Below are 26,208 nucleotides of genomic sequence, written 5' to 3'. Positions count from 1 at the left end.
GAATGCACTGACTTCACTCTACCACCCTGAGCTTCTACTCTCAAACTAGTCTGGTTATGGCCAAAGAAAACTAGCACTTGAAGAGCATTTCTGATCTCCCAGATTCCTTACTTATATTTTAGTTTGTGAGGCGGGTCTTAGTGTCTCCACTTTTCTGAGGAGAAAACTGAGATCCAGCTACTTTGAGCATGTCGCCCTGCATCGCCCAGTGCAAAGGGGTCGGCTGACTCCAAGGTCAGCCCTTGTTTCACTCTGCCCTAGTTTCCTCATGCCAAGGACTGGGTGTAAGCTGCTGTTTCAGATTTATCTTTTTGAAAAATGAGACTGTTCAAGAGAGGAAAGTTCCAACAGCTTCATTCTTTAATCTTTTGAAGGACACCAGTGTGTAAGGCTGTTGTCAGGTCCAGCTGGGGCTACCAGCAAGCTCTGACTTGAAGAGGTCTCCTTGCTCAATCCCATTCTTGTTCTTCAGCATTTTGTTTTTAGGAGGTAAATATGACCATTAGTCATGATTCAACTCCTACCTTTAAAACTCAGTACTAGAAAAATGGATCCTTGGCCTAAGTTCATGAACCCAAAAGCAGGTTTCCAAGTTTGTGGTCTATGCAGGTGCCACTCTCTACTTGGGCACCTTAAATGCTCTAAAAAATAAGACCAGCACTAAGTCTTCCAAAAATGAGACCCGTGCTAAATCAATTTAGCGTGCTATAACACCCTCAGGAGAAAAAAAAATGCTATTTCTACAATTTTACAAATCTTTTCAATTTTGAAATATTAGGACATTTTCTTAAAGAAATAAATATGTATACATCGGTGCACTTTGGAATATCTTTAATTATGTGTTTCTGTCGTTATATAATTATCATGGAATGCCGGTGAGCCAAAGACTGGACACGCTTCTCCCCAGGGCTCTCAATCTGGCACACCTGATCTGGGCTTTTATTCTTTTTTTTATTTTAATATTTTCTTTCTTTATTTTTGGCTGGATCAGGTCTTAGTTGCATCATGTAGGATCTTTTGTTGTGGCTCGTGGGCTTCTCTCTCATTGCAGCACACACATAGCTGTTCTGCGGCCCGTGGGGCCTTAATTCCCCAACCAGGTATAAAACTCTTTTACCCTGCATTTCAAGGCAGATTCTTAACCACTGGACTGCCAGGGAAGTCCCTAAGCTTTTATTCTAAAGGCAGCAGCCCAGCTGTGTGTAATTAGTTGCTCAGTAGTGCTTGGTTCTTTTCCACCCCATGGACTGTAGCCTTCCAGGCTCCTTTCCATGGAATTCCCCAGGCAAGAATACTGGAGTGGCTTGCTATTTCCTTCTCCAGGGACTCTTCCTGACCCAGGGATCAAACCTATGTCTCGTGCCCCTCATGCAGTGGCAGGTGGATTCTCTACCACTGAGCCAACCGGGAAGCCCCTTGGGAATTCCAAAGCTCCTTGGAGATGAGAGTTAAGGAGCTGAATACTGCAGACCAAGAATAGTGGATCTACACTGGAGGGCTTTGTTTGGTCGGTCCTCCATTCCTAGCTCTATAACCTTCGCTATGACAAAGGGTGATAAATGAGTATCCTGCTATGGTATAAGAGTGTGAAGTAGTAGGAGGTGGAGGTAAAAATTCATGAAATCGCTTGTGGTAAAAAATTCACGAAGCATGTGGTAAACATTTACAAAAAAAATTGTTTTCCAGAACTGCATCATTTTGGCCTTACCAGTTTTGCTGAAAGTAATATTTATAATACACTTGCAACATAAGGAAAAATGAAAGCAAGTCCAATTTCTCCGGGTCATCTATTTCTTTCCCACCTGACAGACAGGTTCTGCTTTCAAGATGCCCAGAACTTCACTTCACCCTGGCTGTCTTTATGATTTATCTCCCTATTCCTTACCCAAGTCTTACTTCCCTAGTCCATTACCACCTAACTCCAAATGCCTGTTTCCTCAGAGATTCTGATTTCACTGAACCATGTAATCTTCCATTTGTCTGCCCGGTCTCCTTCCCTACTTCTTCCAGTGAGAGTTTTCCTTTGGAGAACCACCCTCCCTGCATTGTATACACATTAAGATGATCTGCTCTTCCTTGGTTGAAAGGATCTTCATTATGAAATTCACATAAAAAGCTAGAAACTGTAGAGATGATCTTTTTTTCCATATATTTACTTTTCATGGAATTTGTTAATCTTACAGAGTTCTTGCACTGCCAAACCATGCCTGAGAATTCAAAGAAAGAAATTTGAATTTCAACAGGCAGCCTCATCCATCCATTATACAGGAAATTAAAACTTGATTCATGTTGATAACATCACAACTTTTTAAAAAGTTACAACAAGAGTTGGAATTTTTAAATCTCTTGCAGGTCTTCTGATTTCTAGCACAGCATGCCACGAAATAACAGTTCCACATAGTCAACTCAGTTCATTCCTCAATAACATAACCCCCAACAAATTTCACTGGGAAAAAAATGCATACTTTTTAGGGGAAATATGTGACTCAAAGTCCAAGAGATTATTTGCTAAGATTTTTGGTTCCCAAATGAAGACTTCAGTTTAAACAAGAATCCTTGTTTCTCAATCCTCCAATCTCTCCCTGACTGGCTCATTCACCCAAACACATCAGAATGCAGGCATCTTGCCTGCCACTTCAAATAATGCCAACATTGTTGCCCAGATGCGGTTGGCAGGTCCTGTCAGGTGATACCGTAACCCTCCAAAGGAGTGTGACTCCTGCACTGACACTTTTATCAAGACTGAACTCCTAGAGGAAAATGCCCTCACGTCAGGATAGTTCTACCCACCGATTTGCTTCACTCCTGCCAGTAGTAAGTCTGCAGCGCCTGCATTTGGCAGAGGGATTTATTGTAGAGAAATTCAGACTCTGCATCAGATGGTTCCAGGCCATTTTGAAGGATTTTTATTGAATCAAACATACAAAACTAGGAAATTATCAGACTGTCTCATTAAATGGAAAGACTTTTCAGTAATCTTGGGTAACTTCCTCATGTCCCTTTGCACAACTGAACATAACTGGATAGTTTAAGTTGTAATTATTAAAACCAGAGTTCTACATCACCTGTCTTTCACCCCTGAATCTCAAAATAAATAATGTAAAGACATACCAGTGGGTTGATAGCAAAGCTACTCTGGGCAATCACTGCATCTGCGCGCATGCTCAGTCGTCAAGTCATGTCCGACTCTTTGCGACCCCACAGACTGTAGCCTGCTAGGCACCTCTTTCCATGAGATTTTCCAGGCAAGAACACTGGAGAGGGTTGCCATTTCCTTCTCCAAAGGATTTTCGTGATGCAGGGATCAAACTTGAGCCTCCTGCATTGGCAGGCAGGTTCTTTACCACTGAGCCTCCTGGGAAGCCCAATTACTGCATCTACAGAATGTCTAATACCTTCAACATTTGGGCATATGTGCATTGGCAATCCTTGTCAAACATCATGCAAAGATCTGGGAATCTTAAATGGATTTTAGGTTGAGGCTCTGCTCACACTGCTTTGGACTTGTAACAACAGGTCAGTGAATCCCTTGACCTGAGCAGAAACCACACTCTTTATACCTTAGTTTTCTATACTATTCAGACCTGATCTAGAGGAGGCTTTAGCAGCTCCTAAAGTGGAGCCCCCACATTTACTGGCCTTTACATCAAAGCATATTTGGTTCCACTCTAGGGGCTGGCAAATTCATGAGACACTTCACAATTCCAATGTAGATTTCAGGTTACTTAACCAAGCAATATGCTCTAAGAACTTATTCCAAGTCAAAGTTTAAAAAAAAAAAAAAGGTCTTAATATGGAACACGGGAAAAACACTACCTGAATTAAAAATTACTAAAAGAAAAAAGATTATATCCACCCCCATCCCTTTTCTCGTTTGGTGGACCCAAGTTTGGTTGAATTTAATTCGTGGTTACCTCAAACCAAAAGTTGAAATGATAAATCAGAGAGAGAGAGTGAAGTCACTCAGTCATGTCCAACTTTTTGCAATCCCATGGACTGTAGCCTACCAGGCTCCTCCATCCATGGAATTTTCCAGGCAAGAGTACTGGAGTGGGTTGCCATTTCCTTCTCCAGGGGATCTTCCCAACCCAGGGATTGAACTCGGGTCTCCCGCATTGCAGGCAGATGCTTTACTGTCTGATAAATCAGAGCCCTAGACAGATTATCTGAACCGATCAATTCTTCTGAGGTCCACACATTCCAGGAAGTCTAAAGCAGCCACAGAGTATTCCTCAGGGATGGAGCACAGGACAAGTTAATTCAAGTCACTTAGATCTTCGACCTTGTACAGAAAATTAGAACCCAGATGGCTGACTTTCTGCAGGATTTCTGATAGAAATCCAGTAGAGGTGCTTTCAGGTTTCACATCGACACTTAATAGCTGTAACCTTCTTATCCAGAAGTTGGGATTCACTTGAAGTCCACATGACCCACAATGAGCACAGCAGATCCGAGATAGTCAACCCATATGGAAGGCTCAATATTTCTAGCTTTCTACATGCTTAGCAGTGGACTACAGGGATGGAAGCTGTGTATTACCGCACATTTCTGGTGGCCCTTGTGGTGTTTTCCTTGTTGTAGTCAAGAGAGAGGTGTTTTCCTTTGAGGACCCTTCAAATGATGCCCATTATAGCCCCAACTCCATTTATTTCTCAGAATGACCTCAAGACTGGAATGGAGAATCTATAAAGGAGATAAACGTGGGATCCACCGAAACTGCATTGATTATAAAGAGAACTGGTAGCAAAGAAACATTTTTTTCCCCTGACCAAGTCTCCCTTAATCTACCTTACTATTGCACAAAATTTTACAAGAGTGGCTTATGGTTTTACATCTAGAAAGAAAGTGACAAGTTATATATTTACTTATTTATTTCTGTAGGGTAAAACAATTCCTAGCCCCCTATATAAAGCAGAGTGGCTGTAGCAACACTGACTCTTTAAACCTGTCTTACAACATTTCTTGTTCACATTCTTTTAAAATCTATATTGCTAAGATGCTAAGATAAGCAACTTTCTTAGAAAAAGAAATCCCTTATGCAACGTTATAAAAATAACTTTCACTAGAGATGGTGTCTCTGTATAGCTATTTTCTGATTTCAGAGCTGCAGTATGCAGTCATTTCTTCCAGCCAAACTCCTTTAGGCTTTATAACACTCTGCCATTAGGCCCAGAGAAAACACTTAGTTCAAAATCCTAATTTTAAAACTAATGCAGATAGAGCCTAAAGAAAAGGCAAGTTCTTGCTCAAGGTCAAACAAGTCTGTTAATAGCAGACTTAGAAATAGAATCCTTGGTCCTAAAGTGCTCCTAAAGTTTAGATGTGATCTTGCCTGGCATTTCAGGGAAAGTCTGCTCTTTTCAGATCTTGAGATTCCAGGACCAGATAACAATGTGAACAGTATCTGAATTTAGTCAAGAAAAATGTTGGTAATTTCTTCCATTCTGATTTATTTTTTTTCCCTTTTAACTATTTGTTTCAAAAACCTTTTGTCTCAACATCATTCATTATTAGAGAAATGCAAATCAAACCCACAATGAGGTACCATTTCACGCCTGTCAGAATGGCGGCTATCCAAAAGTCTACAAGCAATAAATGCTGGAGAGGGTGTGGAGAAAAGGGAACCCTCTTACACTGTTGGTGGGAATGCAAACTAGTACAGCCACTATGGAGAACAGTGTGGAGATTCCTCAAAATACTGGAAATAGAACTGCCATATGACCCAGCAATCCCACTGCTAGGCATACACACTGAGGAAACCAGAATTGAAAGAGACACGTGTACCCCAGTGTTCATTGCAGCACTGTTTATAATAGCCAGGACATGGAAGCAGCCTAGATGCCCATCAGCAGACGAATGGATAAGGAAGCTGTGATACATATACACAATGGAATATTACTCAGCCATTAAAAAGAATACATTCGAATCAGTTCTAATGAGGTGGATGAAACTGGAGCCTATTATATAGAGTGAAGTAAGCCAGAAAGAAAAACACCAATACAGTATACTAACATATATATATGGAATGTAGTAAATCGGTAAAGATAACCCTGTATGCAAGACAGCAAAAGAGACACAGATATACAGAACAGTATTATGGACTCTATGGGAGAGGGAGAGGGTGGGATGATATGGGAGAATGCCACTGAAGCATGTAAATTATCATATGTGAAACGAATCGCCAGTCCAAGTTCGATGCATGATACAGGGTGCTCAGGGCTGGTGCACCGGGATGACCTGGAGGTGGGAGGGGGGTTCTGGAAGGGGAACACATGTACACCCATGGTGGATTCATGTCAATGTATGGCAAAACCAATACAATATTGTAAAGTTAAAAAATAAATAAACTAATTTAAAAACAAAACAAAACAAAACCTTTTGTGTCTGTGTGTGTGAATAATCCACTCCTTAACAACCCATCATCCTACTGTTTACACCCATAGTTCTCAAAGTATGATTCTGGAACAAGCATCACATGAAAGCTTGATAAAAAAGCCAAATCTTGGGAACCACTCCAGAACTGCTAAATTCTGGGGGCAGCATCCAGCAATTTGTGTTTTAACAAGCATCCAGGTGATTCTGCTGCACACTGACATTTGAGAACTGACTTAGATAATCCCTGATTAGATTAACTGTAACATTGGAGTTGCAATATGGTCAATTTCCATCATTCATGAAAATTTATTATCTGACATTCTTCTTCTTTTTTGTTGAGATATAACTGACAAATAACATTGTAGAAGTATACTTACGACATGCTGATTTAATATTTACATTGCAGTATGATTACATATATATATATGTATATATATATATATATATATATATATAGCAATACAGTGTTAGCTAACACCTCCATCAGGTCACATAATTATATCTTGATTGTAGTGACAACATTTAAAATCTAGTCACTTAGCAACTCTGAAATTTATAATACAGTATTGCTCACTATAATCACAATGCTGTATATCACATCTTCAGAACTTATTTTCTAACTGCAAATTTGTACCCTTTGACCAACATCTTCCCTATTTCCTGATCCCCAGCCCCTGGTAGCTACCAGTCTACACTGTCTTAAGGAGTTCAGCTTTTTTAGATTCCTCATGTAAGTGACATCATATATTGTAGTATTTGTCTTTCTCTGACTTATGTCACTTAGCACAATTCCCTCAAGGTCTCTCCATGTTGTCACAAATGGTAGGATTTCCTTCTTTCTTATGGCTGAATATTTCATTGTATGCGTACACCACATCTTCTTTATCCATTCATGCATTGACAGATACTTAGGTTGTTTTCATATCTTGGCTATTGTGAATAATGATGCAATAAACATGAGGGAGCAGATATCTTTTTTGATATTCTGCTTTCATTTCTTTCGAATATATACCCAGAAGTGAAATTGCTGGATCATATGACAGTTGTATTTTTAATTTTTTGAAGAACTTTCACATTGTTTACCATAGCGTCTGCACCAATTTACATTCCCACAAACAGTGCACACAAGTTCCCTTTTCTCCACATCCTCACCACACTTGTCTTTTTGATGATAGCCATGTTAACAGGTGTGAGGTGACAGCTCATTGTGGCTTTTGTTTTGCATTTCTCTGATGATTAGTGATGTTGAGCATCTTGTCTTATACTTGTTGGCTATTTGTATGTGTTTGGGAAAATGTCTATTCAGTTCCTCTTTCCATTTAAATGGGATTTTTGTTGTTGTTGCTGTTATTGAGTTCTATGAGTTTGGATATGAATCACTTATCAGATATATGGTCTGCAAATATTTTCTCCCATTCCTTATGTTGCCTTTTCATTTTATTGATTGTTTGGCTGGCATTCTTCTACTAATCTTTCCTTTGCTTTGGCCTGAATTTCTCTTTCTTTCCTGTCCCAACCCCCAAGACTATGGATTCACAGACTTTGGAAATTCAGTGTGCTAAAATCAGTTAGAGTTACCATTCTTTTCAATGTTCAAATAATCCCTTATTTACCTGATGTAATCCTCTTCAAACTGTTCCTGAGTTCTTTCCACCTGGCTTCAGAAGTTGCTGAGAGCATCCTTGCCATCTGATACAAAAAGATCAATAATTCTTGAGTGTTCATTTGCCCATTTTTGTACTGAATCATGAGGGCAGGAACAAAGTCCGCTATGTAATGTCCACCCAAAGGGAGCTGGTATCTAAATAGTGTTCTATGCATTAAATGTATTTGAACAAGGTAAGTGAGTTTGGCCATTATTTCAGAACAGATAAAAGGCTGCTCAAAATTATGTTGAAATCTCCATGATTCTTAGACTAGGATGATTCAGAGTAGGTGTAAATTGCAGTGCTTTGTGATGACTTTAGGTTAATTAATTTGACTCTGAGGTCTGATCCTTAACAGATAAAAGAGATACTTATGCATAATTGACAAGCACATGTAGAGACAGTAAAAAGAGATATTTGTTTTCAGTCTTTAATTTGCATGGTTTTTAGAATCCATGCAATATAACACACACATAGCTACTCAAAATATCTCAATGCTTATCAGAGTAAATGAAACATAAAATTAATTTGCAAATTCAATACAGTTATTTAAAATGATTAATATTTTAATGTTTACCAGAATAACCTAAACATAAAAATAACTTGCAAAGACAATCATATTTTACATTTATTAAATGATTACTGTGAGCCAAGCACTATATCAGGTGCTTAACATGTATTAAATCACTTTTTGCATGACTTCTCTGATGGTCCAGCAGATAAGAATGCACCTACCAATGCAGGGGACACAGGTTCAATCCCTGCTCTGGAACGATCCCACATACCTTGGCGCAGCTAAGCCCAAGTGCCACAACTATTGACCCTGTGCTCTGGAGCCCAAGAACTGCGGCTACTGAGCCCATGTGCACCCTAGAGCCAGTGCTCTGTGATAAGAGAAGCCACCATGGTGAGAAGCCTGCCCACTGCAACTAGAGAGTAGCCCACACTCTCTACAACTAGAAAAAGCCATGGCACGGCAACAAAGACCCAGAGCAGTCAATAAAGAAATAATTTTTAAAAATCACTTGTTGTTTTCAAAACCCCTATAGAATAGGTATTTTTATTATTCCAGTCTTACTGATGACTAAACCGAGGCAGTGAAAGGACTGGTATCTTACTTCAGGTCAAACTAGAAAGTAGTGTAAGCAGCCCATGCTCTTAACCACCATACTGTAATGCTTTTCTAAATTTGTACTAGTAAATATAATTAATTAAATTATTTAGTTTATATTTTCAGGGAGAGAACAGAAGCAATGGGATATTGTGGCAAGAGCCCAGAAATTTTGAATATCAAGACCTGAGAGTCGGTTCCAACTACAAGTCAGGTATTACCTTGGGTGAAACTGTTCTGAGCTTCAGTTTCTTCATCTATAAATTAAGTCTAATAATAACTTCTCTCCCTACCTCATAGGCATGAATATTAGATAACATAATAGGTATGAAAGTGCTTTGAAAGGTAGACATATAATCTTAACAATATAAAAAAAAAATCTTAACTTAAAAATTTGTAAAATGAATTCACATTGCAGTTTTAAATATTCTAGACTCTCCAATTATTTCTTTTAAAGTTTATTTAGGACAGCATTTTTCAAACTGGCAATTTTCTTTTCTTCCTCATAATCATCTCTATACTGGACTTATTAAAAACTTTATACTATTATGTAAATAAAGTATCTTTTATATGCTTCTCCCAAGGGCAGGTTTTAACTTCTTGCCGTGTTTCAATTTTATCTGCAATACACAGGCAACATAATCTGTTGCTCTGGTGGCTCAAGCACTTGTGTTTTGCATATTTCATACAAGAAAACAGAGAAAAAAGAGAAGTTGGCCAGATGGGATTCTCTTTCCAGGCAGAGAACTAAAAAAATTTGCATGACCACGATCTCTTCTGTAGACAACAGATACTTGTTTTCAGGACTGGCAATTGGTCACAGTGTGACAACCCATCCCCAAATTCCTGAGGCAGCTTTGGGTTTACAATCTGAGGTTCTTAAACAGTTCTCAAGATGCAATTATTTCCAAATTTAATCAACCTCCAGAAAATAGCTAATTAAAAATAATCATATAAAACAGCAGGCCTTTTCTCCAAAATTAAACACACAATTTCTTTTACTGACTATTTAGACAAGTCTTGCAAAAGCTCAGCCACCTGTTTGGAGGGGTGGGGAGGGGATGGTGAAGAGGTGTGAGAGTTCCTAGGAGGTGACTGTTCTTGGCAGCCACCTCCACCCAGTCCTTCCTGGAATCTGTCATTGTCAGCTTCTGCTAAGATATGACTCTGTACTTGGTAGGTGAAGATAGCCAAGGAATTTTTTTTAACCTCTTTCGAATCCCTTTTCCATACTCTTCTTTATATTCTTTAGCTGACACAATTACAATAAAGTTCCCAAAATCGTGTATGGCACAGAGAATAGGTTCAACAAATGCCATACCCTCCCCCCTCTCTTTCCCTACTGCCCCATTTCCCCAGGCTCTGCCCTACTCCTGGGGAAGTTGGGTGTGGTTCCCAGAAATTTTGGTTGGGCTTTACATTTTTGTTTGCACTGATGAGTTAACATATCCTTTAGGCCTTTGTCAGTAGAAATCCAAGCAGAATTTTTTCTTGAAATTTAAACCCCACTAAATAGAATGCCACAGAGTAAAGTTAAGTGTAAAGTTGCAGGGAAGTATTTTTATAAAATCAGAAAGTTCCCCTTCCTGGACCCCCCACCCACCTCCCTACTACTACTACTACTACTACAATATTGTAAAGTAATTAGCCCCCAACTAAAATAAATAAATTTATTTTTAAAAAAAATCAGAAAGTTCTCAAGAATTCATGAGTATAAGGGAGATACTTGGGAAAGCAATATAGCAATCCTTCCTTAACTGAGGGGGTATCTTCTAAGACCCCCAGTGGTCTGAAATCACAGTATTACCAAACCCTACGATGGCTCAGTTGGTAAAGAATCCGCCTGCAGTGTGGGAGCCTTGGGTTCCATCCCTAGGTCGGGAAGATCCCCTGGAAAATGTCATGGCAACCCACTCCAGTATTCTTGCTTGGAAAATCCCATGGAGAGAGGTGCCTGGGGGGCTACAGTCCATGGGGTCGCAAAGAATCAGACATTGTAGACTATACGTATTTACCTCTGATAAAGTTTAATTTATAAATTAGGGACAGTAAGAGATGAACAAAAATAACTAATAATAAAAGAATAATTATAATAATAAACTGAAATTAAAGTTAGGTAAATGTGGTCTCTCTCTCTCTCAAAATATGTTATTGTACAAACTTAATGCCTTTTCCATCTTTACGAACCACTTACTATGAACTGTGGGCTTCCGAGGAGGTAATAGTGGTAAAGAACCTGCCTGCCAATGCAGGAGCCATAAGAGATGTGGGTTCAGTGCCCGGGTTGGGAAGAACCCTTGGAGGAGGGCCTGGCAACCCACTCCAGTACTCTTGCCTGGAGAATCCCATGGACAGAGGAGCCTGGCGCGTTACAGTCCATAGGGTTACAAAGAGTAAAACATGACTAAAGCAACTTAACAGGCACCCACCATGCACTAGGGCTTCCCTCATAGTTCAGTTGGTAAAGAATCTGCCTGCAATGCAGGAGACCTCACTTTGATTCCTGGGTCGGGAAGAACCCCTGGAGAAGGGATAGGCTACCCACTCCAGTATTCTTGGGCTTCCCTTGTGGCTCAGCTGATAAAGAATCCACCTGCAATGTGGGAGACCTGGGTTTGGTCCCTGAGTTGGGAAGATCCCTGGAGAAGGGAAAGGCTACCCACTCCAGTATTCTGGCCTGGAGAATTCCATGGACTGTGTAGTCCATGGGGTCACAAAAAGTCAGAAATGACTGCACAACTTTCACTTTCACCATGCACTGTGGCCATAACTTTTGCAAGTTTGAGGTGGAACAGCAAAGCTAGCATGAATTCCTGTTTTCTTTTTTCACAATTTCACAGATGGAAGACTAACTCTTACTGCAGATCTTAGCACTGAAAGGACAGGTTTTTTTCTTTCCTTATTAAGTGGAGAACTATCATCTTTTAACTTAAAGAAAACTCTCTACAGCTTTTCTTTGGTATATCCAAATTGTCAGCATCACTACTCTTATACTTTGAGGCTATTACTAAATAAGGGTGACTTAAATTCAAGCACTGGGATACTTCACAGCCACGCTGATGACCGAGATAACTACTAGGTGATTATCAGGCAGAGAACACATTGGACAAGGGGGTGAATATGTCCTGGGTGGGACAGAGCAGGTGGGCACAAGATTTCATCCCACTACTCAGAACAACTGACAATTTATTTCTGGAATTTTCCATTCAGCTTTTCATACCACTGTTAACTTTAGGTGACTAAAGCCTCAGAAAGCAAAACTGTGGATAATGGGGAACTATACTCTGGGGTTGAGATTAACATTCTCTGCTAGTTCAGTTTCTTTCCTGATGAATGTCATTCAATAGCTAGAGCAAACAAACAAAAACAAAACATAGTGGAAAATATTTTAAGATTTTCTTGAGAGTTGTCGATTTTTCATGTTGACATCCCCTGAGTGCTGAGGAGGTGAGCTCTGGATACTTAAAAAAAACCCTTAATTCTTGAAGCAGTATATATGTGTGTGTGTATATATAATACACACATATATACATTTGGCCATGCCATGTGGCATGTGGGAATCTTAGTTCACCTAACCAGGGTCTGAACTCACACCTCCTGCAATAGAAGCATGGAGTCTTAATCACTGGACCATCAGGGATGTCTTGAATTCTTGAAGCAGTCTTTCATTGTACCATTTTATTTTGTAATGTATCACAACTCTTATTTTTTTAATTTTATTTTCAGTTTAAAACATTTTCACTGGTTTTATTTTTATTTCATCATATTGTTTCATAGAACTCAGTGCAGGAATAGACATAACGTTCCATGAGTTTTGACAATTATATATACCTGTGTGGACAAACAATGCTGTCTGCCATTTCAGGAAACAAAGAATGTTGCTTGCCATTCATGTAAACAAATTATGCCCTGCATCAAGTCATCAGCCACTGCAGTCCCCCTAGTCAGCATCCTGAGGGGATTTTAGGATGGAGATAGACTGAGCACTGGCTCCAGACAGTTAAAATGCATATCAAAGCAATAATTGACAACTCAGACTCTTGTGGCTTTCCATACATAGAAAAGTACTAAAATCATTAACTTGAGATGTCAACTCAAAAACAACTTTTGTGCGTGTGTGGGATTAGCAGCAATCTTTTGCTGTTTGATTACACATTTGTTCCTGTTTTTTCCAGGAAAAATTTCTATATATTCCAGCTCCTCCCTTACATCTTCAGAACAATTCCTCAGAACTATGTGAGAGGCTGGTTCTACCGGGCTCCTCCGTCCCTGGGATTCTCCAGGCAAGAACACCAGAGTGGGTTGCCATTTCCTTCTCCAATACATTTAAGTGAAAAGTGAAAGTGAAGTCGCTCAGTTGTGTCTGACTCTTCGCGAGCCCATGGACTGAAGTCTACCAGGCTCCTCCGTCCATGGGATTTTCCAGGCAAGAGTACTGGAGTGGGATGCCATTGCCTTCTCCTCTATTACCATAGGTTAGATAGATATACTTGCTTGGAACCAATTTAAATGTGACTGTGCAATATGTACTCTCCTTTTTGTGTCTGGATTCTTATGCTCAACATAATGTCATGGAAATGACAAGTCTCATGCTTGTATTGTTCATGTGTCAGTAGTTTGCTCCCTTTTTACTTTTTTTTAATTGCGGTAAAATTTACCATTTAACTATTTTTAAGCATGCAATTCAGTACATTCATGGTGCGATGTGGTCTTGCCAGGTGGCTCAGTGGTAAAGAATTCACCAACTGATGTAGGAGACACAGGTTCGATCCCTGGGTCCGGAAGATTTCCTGAAGGAAGAAATAGCAACCCACTCCAGTATTCTTGCCTGGAAAAATCCCATGGACAGAGGAGCCTGGCGGGCTACATTCCATAGGTTCACAAAGAGTCAGACATGACTGAGCATGCACGCACACATGTGATGAAACCATCACCACCCTCTATTTCCAGAAGTTTTTCAACAACCCAAACTGAAACTCTGTAACCATTAAATAATAACTCCCTATTCCCCAACCTCTATTAGTAACCACTATTCTACTTTCTGCATTAATTTGTCTATTCTAGGTACCTCATTTAAGTGGACCTCAGTCATTATATGACTTTTTAAATACCTCAAACAATATAATTATGCCTTTAAATAAAAACCTGCATATGTACACACATAAAAAAAGTTGGAAATTGAATTTTCTAACATGTCTAAAAATCTTATAAAGGAAGTTTCAGTAGGTTTTAAATATACCTGTTAAAAATAAGAATTTGACAATGTCCAATTAATTTCTAAGAATAGCTGTTGACTTTAGGGAAAATGGAAAACTTTCCTAACCAGATTCAACAAAACACTTACATAATTGTTAGTAGGACTGAAAAATAAGTATTACGATTTAGCAAACTTAAGTGAAGTCGCTCAGTTGTGTCTGACTCTTTGCGACCCCATGGACTATATAGCCTGCCAGTCTCCTTTGTCCAGGGGATTTTCCAGGCAAGAATACTGGAGTGGGTTGCCATTTCCTTCTCCTTGGTAAGCTTAGCCGATAATATATTTCTCCATACTGTTTTGAAGTAGTTTTTAGTTTTGACAGAATTTAAAGAACATATTAGGAAAAAATGAACACAGAACTAGCCTTTGCTTCATTGCAAAGTGTTAAATAAAAAGTTACATTTGTGAGGACTTCCCTGATGGTCCAGTGGCTAGGACGCCATGCTTTCACTGCTGAGGGCCCAGGTTCAATCCCTGAATGGGTAACTAAAATCCTATAAGCTGTGTGGTCAAAAAAACCAAAAAATAAAAACAAAACAACTGTGGCATATTCAAATATATTGCTCTTATTAATTATATTATTATCCCTAATGATATTTTTCATAAGAGCAAAATTTTTGTATCAATAATAGCTAAAATAAATATTTTCTAATGTACCTGATTTAGCTTGGTGTTTATATGTGTATTGTTAAAAGTTGGTAAATACAGATATATTAGGAGTAAATGCTAAAGTTTTTTTAACCTATATATTAAAAATACTATTTAATGTGTAATTGATAAAAATTATTAATGAGATATTTTACATTCTCTTTTTTCATAGTGTCTTTAAAATCCTGAGCATATTCTACACTTAAGTACCTTTCAGTTAGAAAGAGCCACATCTCAAGGGCTCACATTATGGTACTTTATTGGACAGGATAGCTCTAGAGAGCTTTAGTTATTATTTAACTTCCTAGTTTTCAATGTCATTCCTAACTTTGCCTGTTTCATTCTGGACTAGACTGTTGAAAATAGGCAAATGTAAGATATTTTTCCAGCAATTTTTCAAAGGAAACAACAAAAATCAGGAAGAAACAATCTGTTGAGAATAGTATATCCCTACATATGTGTGAGTTAAAAGTCTAGTTTTTAGACTTTTGCATTTAGAACTTCATCCTTACTTCTTCACCAAGTAGAACCTACACTAGGAAAATCTCAGTCTGGGTGCAGTAACTTCTATTTACCCATTTCCAAAGTAGGATTTTAGAGAGAACTCTTCTACACTGTTGGTGGAAATGTAAATTGGTGCAGCCACGATGGAAAACAGCATGGAGTTCCTTGATAAACTAAAAAGAGTCACTGTATGATCTAATAATCCCACTCCTAGGCATATACCTGGACAAAACTATAATTCAAAAAGCCACACACACCCCTATGTTCATAGCAGCACCGTTTACAATAGCCAAGACATGGAAACAACATAAATGTCTATCAACAGATGAATGGATAAAGAAGTTGTGGTACACATCTATAATGGAATACTACTCAGTCATAAAAAAGAAATAATGCCATTTACACCTCCATGAATGAACCAAGAGATTATTATACTAAGCAATATAAGTCAGAAAGAGAAAGACAAATATCATATGATATTGCTTATATGTGGAATCTAAAATATGACACAAATCAATCTATCTATGAAACAGAAACAGAACCAGGGGCATTGAGAATAGATTTGTGGTTGCCAAGAGTGTGGGGGGTAAAAGAGGGTTGGACTGGGAATTTGGGATTAACAGATGCAAACTGGTATACATAGAATGGATAAACAACAAGGTACTACAGTATAGCACAGGTAGCTATATTCAGTATCCTGTGATAAACCATAATGGAAAAGAACATGAAAAAGAATGTATATATGTATACATAGATACATAAAACTGAGTCACTGCTGTACAGTAGCAATTAATAAAACATTGTGATTCAACTATACTTCAATAAAAAATAAAGAACAGGACACATATGAATCTATCTATGAAATAAGACTCACAGACATAGAAAACAGACTTTGTGGTTGCCAAGGGGGAGGGGGCAGTCCATGGTCTGCAAACTATCATATAGATAATGGATAAACAACAAACTCCTACTGTATAGCACAGGAAACTATATTTAATATCCTGTAATAAACCATGATGGAAAAGAAAAAAAGTAGGATTTTAGGTAAATATGTTTTTAACCAGAATTATGGTATTTTAGCCATGACTCTGGAGAAGGCAATGGCACCCCACTCCAGTACTCTTGCCTGGAAAATCCCATGGATGGAGGAGCCTGGTAGGCTACAGTCCATGGGGTCGCTAAGAGTCGGACATGACTAAGCTACTTCACTTTCACTTTTCCCGTTCATGCACTGGAGAAGGAAATGGCAACCCACTCCAGTATTCTTGCCTGGAGAATCCCAGGGATGGCGGAGCCTAGTGGGCTGCCGTCTATGGGATCGCACAGAGTCGGACACAACTGAAGTGACTTAGCAGCAGCAGCAGCCACCACTCACTGCTATTGATGTGTCTCAATTTAATCAGGTGAGTGGCAGGTACTCATTTTATTTTAACAATTTATCACCTGAACCACATTGGGCCTGTCAGGTTTGTATATAGTATTTAAACAACGCAGATACAATCTAATGTAGCCTTATTCTCATGCTTAAGGTAAATGTAGTAGATAATGTCTAAGAAAGCCAATTATGAAGCTAATTTCTATAAACATAGCTCAGGCAAATAAAGGCCTCAGGTAAGAACTCACCTTGAAATTAGCCAGAAGAGGTACAGGCCCAAGAGGTTGATGCAAATTGGCTCGGTTGATGCAAATACAGGCTACAGATGAATCACTCCTATTTGTTTATTAAGCCTGGAAGGACAGTAGAAGATTTTGGCTCTGGTTTTACTTTTATCTATGAGATTTACTATTGTTAAGCAAAAATTATAGAAAACTGTTCATTGTGAAGTCAGCTGTGCATTTTAGAGCTTTTAGAGAGTATCATGGCTCCCTAGACCAGTCTCCTGCATTTACAAGAAACCGAGGCCTGAGATGAGTGGTTTGGAGCTGATTCAGGTACTTCCACTTCCTATCCTGTGCTCTTCCACTAAGCAACTGAAGGCCAGCAACGAGCAACATTCAAAGGAAAACACACAAGTGGCAATAACACATGAAAAGCTTAAAATTTTTAAAAAGCTCATAATTAAAGGAAATACACATAAAAAACCCAGAAGATATCATTCTTCATTTAACAAATTGGCAAAGACACAAACTTACAACAAGGCTTTTGAGTCTTTTGAGAAATGGAAACAATTACTCAGCTGACTGATGCCTGAAATTTCACAAGTAGAGATTTATTCCTTTGGCTTAAACTTTTGCCTTGTTCAATGTTGAAAAAGAAGTAAAATGTTATGCTTTACTAATTACTGATACCCCAAGAAGAACGACTCCTTCAAATCCCTTCCTGGGAACAGATTAGGGTAAAAGAAAAAGCAAAGCTGCCATAGGTCTGGGTGCCTTATGAGTGCAAAGGTGATTGTGTACAAAAGTTCTGGAGACAGAGGCAAATGGTCTTTCTCACAGTTTACTGATGGCTGCCTCTGATAACACGTTGAGTGGCTGAGGAGATAGGTTCAAGATGTTAGACTCGTTTGAAGAAGAGCTCCCAGGGGAGAAAAAAAAAATATTTGATCTTTTTCTTTCACTCTTTATCGCTGGCATTTTGGTTTGGGGTTTATTTGGGAGCCTTCTTCTTTTTTGCCTTTTTAAAATGTAATTTAAACAGAGAGGTTCTGTGTCTTAGAGATGCTCACTAGAAGCTGAAGATGAATGGTGAAATTATCACTTCTAAAGTTGTTTACTTACCCAAACCTATCAAAGGAAGACTGTAGTAGGCTCACAACAATGCTGCTAGATAACTGGGTGCCTTCTGGCCACATATCCAAATGGCAAAAATGGAAAACAAAAAGGCTTCTGTCTTACTTCCTTCAGATTTATGAACCTTGAATAATATTTTTATACAAATCCTGCCTCATTCCAAAATGGGCCTGAGGCAACTTGAAAACTACTAACCACTAAATTCAACCCAGGATTCCCACTTGCAGACTGTGTGTCCTTAGTCGCTCCGTCGTGTCTGACTCTTTGCAACCTCATGGACTGCAGCCCATCAGGCTCCTCTGTCCTTGGGGATTCTCCTGTCCTCATTAACCACTCACTACCCATTCCCTGCCCCAGCCCCTCATAACTGTTTTCTACTTTCCGTTGCTATAAAATTGACTATTCCCGGTACATCGTATAAATGGAATCCTACAATAAAAAAAAAAAAAAAAAAAGAATACTAGAATAGGTTGCCATGCCCTCCTCTAGGGGATCTTCCCGACCCAGGGATCAAAGCCAGCTCTCCCATATTGCAGGCAGATTCTTTTACAGACTGAGCCACCAGGGAAGAGTTTGCCAAAGGTCTATAGGTTTTGAGGTTTTTGTTTGCTTCGATTCTTGCATTATGTTATTTCATAGCAGATCAAGCCAACTAAGTTTATTAGTATCATGAACACTTTTATATTTGGGTGATAGTTTATTGTTTACAAAGGATTTTAAAATCCTGTTTCACTTGACTCTCTCAACAATCTTGTAAGCTAAGGAGGCAGGGTCTTTTCAGTTGGCAGGTGAGGAAACTGAAAATGAATGATTCTAACTTCAAAGTTGCTAAGTGGCAGGTAGAACTAAGGTTTAAGCCCAGGCTCTCATCCCAAGCCTCTTGTTCTCACACTGCCTCTCAATAAAGCAAAGGGAAAAAAAAATCATTCTTCATTCCATTTAGGGTGATGAATCCCTGCCAACTTTGTTGCGTGAAATTAACCCCTTTTAAGTGTTCCCCAGCTCTTTCTGCCTCAGGCAAGACCCTGAATATGTTTCTCTTGTCTTCTACTCTGGTACCCTTTGGCACCACGGCCCCCTTGATGAGCTCATCACTCCACAGGCATCATCTGGTCTCTGCTGGGACCCTAGCAGCAGAGCAAGCAGGCTGCCCATCAAGATCTAAGGACCCTCTTTACTGTCGAAAAGAGATGTAGCCAAGACATGCCTGCCCAGACAGAGAACACACTGCCCCCAGCCTCCCTTGCTCCTGGTTGAGCTGACAAAGCTCCAACCGATGGAACAAGAGTAAGGGTAATGTGAGAAAGTTCCATCTCCCATGCTTAAGAGGAAATTCCTGGTCTTGGACTTTCCCTCCTAACCCTTCCTTTTGGTTTACTTGGTGATGATGAGCCTGACCTTGAAAACTACATATATAGGATGTGAGAGACCCCACCAACACAGGTCCCTGAGTGTTTCTGTGGAGCAGAACTGTGCGCTCATTTGGAATTCCCAGAGTGGACTGTTATGTGACAGAGTAGCCAACTTCAAAGTAGTTTGAACCACTGGATTTTAGAGTCTCCTTATTAATAGATGTTATGCTTTTACTCCAGTGAAGGCACTTTGGCTATTATCCCTTGACTGGTCTTCCCTTAGTTGCTTCATCATATCTATATGGAAGCTCTTTAATTTTTCACTGTACATCAATACCAGGCTATAATGTTTAATGAGACATTGCAGACAATTTGGGGACAAAGGAAGGAATCACTGTGAGACACCAGCCTAGCAGATCAGTGTTCTTCGGTGCTCACATCAGCCCCACCTTGCTTTGCTTTATTGCTTTCCCTTCTAGGCTCCACCCTGTAATGAAAGCACTTTGAGCCTTTCTTTATCTGATGCAAGGATGGTCAATAGTGGAATATCAATTTCCTTTACGGGAAATCTTCTTCTCCCTGACAGAGGGCAAAACCCAATGGCAAATAATGTGGTCAGTGTATTTCTCAATGTCTGTGTTATTTAGTTGTAAATTATACCCCTTATCCTTGAGAAGGGAATGGCTATCCCCCTCAGTGTTCTTGCCTGGAGAATCCTATGGACAGAGGAGCCTGGTGAACTACAGTCCATGGGGTTACCCCTTATGAGGTCCACGTCAGCCTAAACTAAGTCCAGCCTATTCTTTTTCAGTCTCTCTCCATTAAGAGTTCAAAATATTCTGAGGTCCAATCTCACATCAAGTTACCTTGTTATACTTTGTTTTGACATTTTGCTTTTTCTGAACTCTGAAGATATTTATTTCCACTTTGTGAATAATTAAATATACCAGAATGATTTGGAGATAATTTGGTACAACTCTTATGTTCTGTTTTTTAGAAGTTATCGTACTACTTTTGGCTCAAGTCCATCCCAAACCAAGAAATCCATCCATCACTCTAATATACTCCTTGTAAGCACCCTGCACTTAAGCTCTAAATGGATACAAAATATTTAATAAATTTTAATACAAGTTTCTTTGGCCACCTGATGTGAAGAGCTGACTCATGTATTTTTTTTTTTTTGGCTCTGCATAAAATTTTTTTTTAATTTATTTATCTATTTTTTTACTTTACAATATTGTATTGGTTTTGCCATACGTTGACATGAATCCGCCATGGGTGTACATGTGTTCCCCTTCTAGAACCCCCCTCCCACCTCCCTCCCCATCCCATCCCCCTGGGTCATCTCGGTGAGCTGACTCATTTGAAAAGACCCTGATGCTGGGAAAGATTGAGGGCAGGAGAAGAAGGGGACGACAGAGGATGAGATGGTTAGATGGCATCACCGACTCAATGGACATGGGTTTGGGTGGACTCCAGGAGTTGGTGATGGACAGGGAGGCCTGGCGTGCTGCAGTTCATGAGGTCGCAAAGAGTCGGACATGACTGAGCGACTAAACTGAACTGAACTGAATACAAGTTTAATAAGATTGAAGGGTGGTACCATTAGAAATGGGTAATGATACCACTTTCTTTTCTAGATGGAGAAATTGTCTCAGCAGACAAACCCCAGGACTGTTTCACTGCTCTTGGCTAACTAACATTGGACTCATTGACACGATCTGCTAAACAGAGAGAATTCGAGTGTGCTGAGGACAGGCTAGAAAGACAAGAAAGTGTGCAGCCCACAAGTCAGACTCTTTTCCCGACCTCACCCCTCAAATAATTTACTCCTCTTCAGAAAGAGTGGGTGAGCCAAGGTGGAAGAAAAGGTGGAGGCTCACTCTCCACTCTCTCAAAATATTGTAGATGCTACTTGAGGGATCAAGAAAGGAACACAGGGAGAGGAAGAAAATGGTTTCTCAAATATTAGATATTTTCACCTTTTCCCTTCTATATGATGTTGTGGTTTCTAAGAAGAGAAATTATGATAGACTTCAGGCTCTCTGCGTGAGTAGCTTCAAAGAAATCTGAGGTGATAAAGAGAACTGGATGGGAAGCCACAGCAGATGAGAGATTTCAACAGGTCTGTGTGGATTGTGTGTGTGCTCAGTTGTGTCTGACTCTTTGCGACCGCATGGACTGTAGCCCATGGGCTCCTCTGTCCATGGAATTCTCCAGGCAAGAGTACTGGAGTGCCATTTGCTCTTCCAGGGGATCTTCCCAGCGCAAGGGCCCCTGCCTCTGCTGCACTGAAGGCGGATTCTTTACCACTGAGCCACCAGAGAAGCCCCTGGTCTATGCAAGACATCAAATGGATGAAGAGAGGCTAAATGTAATATGGAAAGAGTTGCAGCATGGAGTATGGGCAAGTGGGATACAGCTCTGGAGAAAGTAGATATGCCTTGAAGAACCTAGGGGAGATGACTTGGAAATTCCAGGTAGGAAGAGGAAGTAAGATAGGGAGCTGGAGAGACCAGAATCCATTCCCATCTGCATGATGGACAGACAGCCCTGCCCACCTGCCTCCCCAGCGCCACACAGCCACACCTGGCAACAAGTGTTTCTCTCTCCACCCAATCCTGACACTAAGTAGAGGGGTCCCTCTAATGGAATGGCTTTGTAATAATAGAACAAAGCCCCCCACCCCCCAGCGTTGGCATTAGGAGCTCCAGCCTGGTCCTCAGCTGTTCGCCTTTAAGAGAAGCCATCAACAACTTTGCTTGCATAGGCAGATTTATGAGAAAAACTCAGAAGAGACCATGATGGAAACAAATGAATTTAGATGAAAGAGAAAGAAAATATGACAGAAAGGTTATGAGACACAGAGGATTAATCCAAGTGGCCCAACGCCTGACTCAAAAGGGAAAACAGAGAAAAGAAAACGATAAAAACAAACAATATAAGCATTTTCCAGCTCTGAAAGACATGAAGGAAGGAAGAAGGGAGGGAGGGAGCGAAGGAGGAAGAAAACTCACACCTGGGTTCCACTTTGTAAAAATTCTGAAGACTAAACATATAGAGGAGTGCTAAAAACTTTGAAAGAATAGAGAAAACGGACTCAAGCAAAAGCAAAAACAGGTAATCTGTGAAGAAATGAAAATCAAATTTACCTGGTATTTCTTGTCAGTGTGATTGGATGCTAGACTACTGAGAAAAAATGCCTTTAAAATTAAGAGGGAAAATTTTTTGTTTTTCTTGGCTGCACTGTGTAACATGTTGGATCTTAGTTCCCTGACCTGGGATTGGACCCATGTTCCCTGCATTGGGAGCATGGAGTCTTAACCACTGGACCACCAGGAAGTTTATGGGAAGATACTTCTAATACAGAATTCTATAAACACCTAAGATGTTAATCAAATGAGAGTTAAGATTTTTTTTTTTTTTGCATGCTAACACTTAGGAAAAAAGGGAATATAGTCATACCTTTCTATTCCGATGTGCAGTGAGCAGTTCTATACGGTTCTCCGTGGTACTCCTGGTAAGATCACCCCACCTTTAATTTTCACTCTCTCCGAAGCAGGTGTGGTGGATTAAATTGCCACACACTTTCCTCGTTTTCTTTCATTTAGGAAACATCGATTGCAGGTGGCCAGCAGAGTCAAGGCAGAGGACACAGCAGAAGAGAATTCGAAGGGATCCTCATCTTATTCAGAGTCCAAGTCTGAGTTCTCACAGTGGTCCCAAATCGTCAGTCAACAGACAAAAACAAAGTAATAATAGCAATTCATCTTAAAATCAATACTTTAGTATTGAATAATGCCACATGAGATTAACTTTTATTACTACCTTATAAGTTCACTTAACAAAGGCATACTATGAACTTGTGATGAAGCATTGTGGTGTCTCTCTTCAAAGGTGGCCCCCAGCACGGCAGCCTTCTGCTGTTCGTGCTTCTGTGTTCCCCCTGCCACACGGAACCTGGGCTGATCCTGGGACTCACTTTAACCAGCAGAAGGTGGCAGAAATGACAGCCTACCTATTCTGGGCCGAAGCTTTAGGAAGGCCTGGTAACTTATGCTCTTGTGTATTTTTCAGCCTTGAGCAAGTGTGTATTAATAGAAGGCCTGCTGGAGGTATTTTGTGGAGAGCTCACCAGGAGAAAGGGCCTGGTGTTACAAGGGTGGAGAGAGAGGCCCACCTGAGCCCAGCCTCCCAGCCAGACCTGTGAGTGGAACCATCTGGAGGGTCTAGCCCCACTGCTGTCTGACTGCAGCAGTCAGATGCCCCACAGGAAACCAGTGAAACCACCATTCTGCTGGGCTCCAGCTCACCCGCAGGATTGAGATAATAAAATGGCTTTTGTTTTCAGTCGCTAAGTTTTGGGGTGGTTTATTAGGCAGCAAAGATAACTTAGACAGGCACGTTTAATCTTCTTCTCTCAGGTCCCCCATTTCCTGCTTAAGTTCCAGAATATCAATCCCCAAATTCCAAGAACTGAAGAGAGGGAGAGGGTGAGGAGGAGAGATAGGAGGACAGACAGGAAAGCAAGATGTACAGTTGTTGCAGGAGAGAAGTGGAAGCCAAAAGGCCCCCGAAGTAGGGGAGTCAGAGGATCTTTATACTTGCAAATGTCTAAATTCAAATTTAAAGGTTTTGTGTGTGTGTGTGTGCACCTCTGCTATTAAATAGCCCCTCTCTGCCCTCCCATTTTCTTTCAATGCTTTGTAAAGACTATGCCCCACAAAGTGCTTTGTGCATGCGTGCTCAGTCACTTCAGTTGTGTACAGCTCTTTGCGACCCCAAGGCCATAGCCTTCCAGACTCCTCTGTCCATGGGATTCTCCAGGCAAGAATACTGGAGTGGGTTGCTATGCCCTCTTCCAGGGAATCTTCCTGACCCAGGGACTGAACCTGTAATTCCTGCTTTGCAGGCAGATTCTTTATTGCTGAGTCACTGGGGAGGCCCATAAATTGCTTTATACAAGCTGAATTTTTTGTAAAAATTAAGGAGTTGATTTATTTCTAGACACCTCCTAGGAAAAAAAAATCAGAATTCCAAAGAGAAGCCTTATTCACCCACTTCCCTGTGATTCACTCGACCCAGGGATTTGCCTTAAGCATCAAATTATGAATAGACATGACCTGTACTGCTCCTGAGCAGAAGATTCTAGGAGCACTGCAAGCTTCCCCCAGGCCTACAGTTCGGTGTCCTCGGTCAGAAGGGCACAGCCCCTATGGGAGCTCCTCGGTCAGAAGGGCACAGCCCCTATGGGAGCTTCTCCTTTAGCCTGGATCCCTGAACCAGGAGATAAAGGAGTCCATTATCAACCCACCACCTGGAGCAGACCAAAACAGCCCAACTACAGTCACCAACTAGTAACATGAGCAGGAAATAAATATTTAATGTTGTAAGATACTAAGATTCTGAGGTTGTTACACGGCATAATCTAATGAAAGCCAGCTAATGAGAATCCCAAACTCTAAAAACTTTCAGAGGGGAAGAAAGAAATTTGGTAACTTACAAAGGGTCCAAAGTCGACAATGTCAGACTTTAAGATCAGCAAGGTACTGGAGTCCTGTCTTCAAAGTTGTGAGAAGAAGTTATCTGACTGTAAAATCTATAATTGATAAAAACTATGAAGATATAATCATATATGCAAGGACTTGAACGCTTATCATCCATGTGTTCCTCACGAAGCAACACAACCATATAATTATGCACATATATTTATGTAGTTTGAGAAGATCATGTTTGTGGAAGATTTGTAGAACATTTAGTTACATGCATAGATGTTCATGTTTTATTTAAGGCCAAAAATAAATAAATAAATAAAGCAGCAGATTACAAAGTGGTTGAGAGAGCTATAGTCTACAAATCTACAAACAGTCTATTCCAAAAGCTCAGGACACATACACGTATTCACGTGAAAGTCTGGCATTTGCCATTACAAATTCCTGGAATAACACAACCACTGTGCCCTTTGTCCTAGTGAGTTGGTCTTTGTAACCAGGGAAACAGCCCTGGTTCATGATCTGAAGAAATATTGGAGAGATAGTCCAGCTAAAGATAACAAACAGGGTTACATTGTCCTGTGGGTACATGGTGATCTCTCTCTCTTTTTCCCTGGTTTTATGACTTTGACGATCAGCAATTGGTTTTCATCCACATTGTTTGTAGGGTTTTGAAAGTGGTGACAGGTACACAGGTAACCTCCATATAGAACTTGTATGATAATCTTCATCCTCATTACTTTTTCTGGATGGCTGCACATAGATATCATATGGGACATTTCTTTTTATTTTTAATTGGAGTATGCTGCAACCAGCACAGCAGGTAGGGATCCAAAGTGGTCGGCACACAGCTTGGGAAAAAGAAACTAGAGACAGAATTGAAGTTTTAAAGATGGGACCAGTGACTCAAGACCTCTTGGATCAAGAGCCCTGTTCCTCGGAGCCACATCACTCTTATTTAGTGTCTTGGCAAGCAGAAAGTATCTGTTGTGCTACGGTGAAGTCAGCCTCCTGTGTCCCTGGTCATGTCTCCCATTTTATTGATTACTTTAAACTATCTTTGTTAGTTTCTTGTACAAGGGGTATCACC

The 26,208-nt window shown here is 40.2% G+C and overlaps 1 long non-coding RNA gene across 1 annotated transcript; it reads right to left on the bottom strand.

Annotated features, from left to right (window-relative positions):
• Positions 1-4,451: 4,451 nt before the first annotated feature.
• LOC145503549 (uncharacterized) lies at positions 4,452-25,082 on the bottom strand. The gene is made up of 4 exons (XR_014051566.1): positions 23,092-25,082; positions 17,165-17,269; positions 7,989-8,064; positions 4,452-4,683 (listed from the first exon to the last, which is right to left on the bottom strand). It is a non-coding gene; the product is annotated as an uncharacterized LOC145503549 (long non-coding RNA).
• Positions 25,083-26,208: the final 1,126 nt, after the last annotated feature.

The sequence above is a fragment of the Giraffa tippelskirchi genome, chromosome 4 (genome assembly GCF_054371585.1).
Source record: "Giraffa tippelskirchi isolate mGirTip1 chromosome 4, T2T-mGirTip1v1.2.pri, whole genome shotgun sequence".
In the NCBI taxonomy this organism is placed as follows: domain Eukaryota; kingdom Metazoa; phylum Chordata; class Mammalia; order Artiodactyla; family Giraffidae; genus Giraffa; species Giraffa tippelskirchi.
Note: the sequence above shows the minus strand (reverse complement) of the source record. Positions and strands in the feature narration are given on the sequence as shown.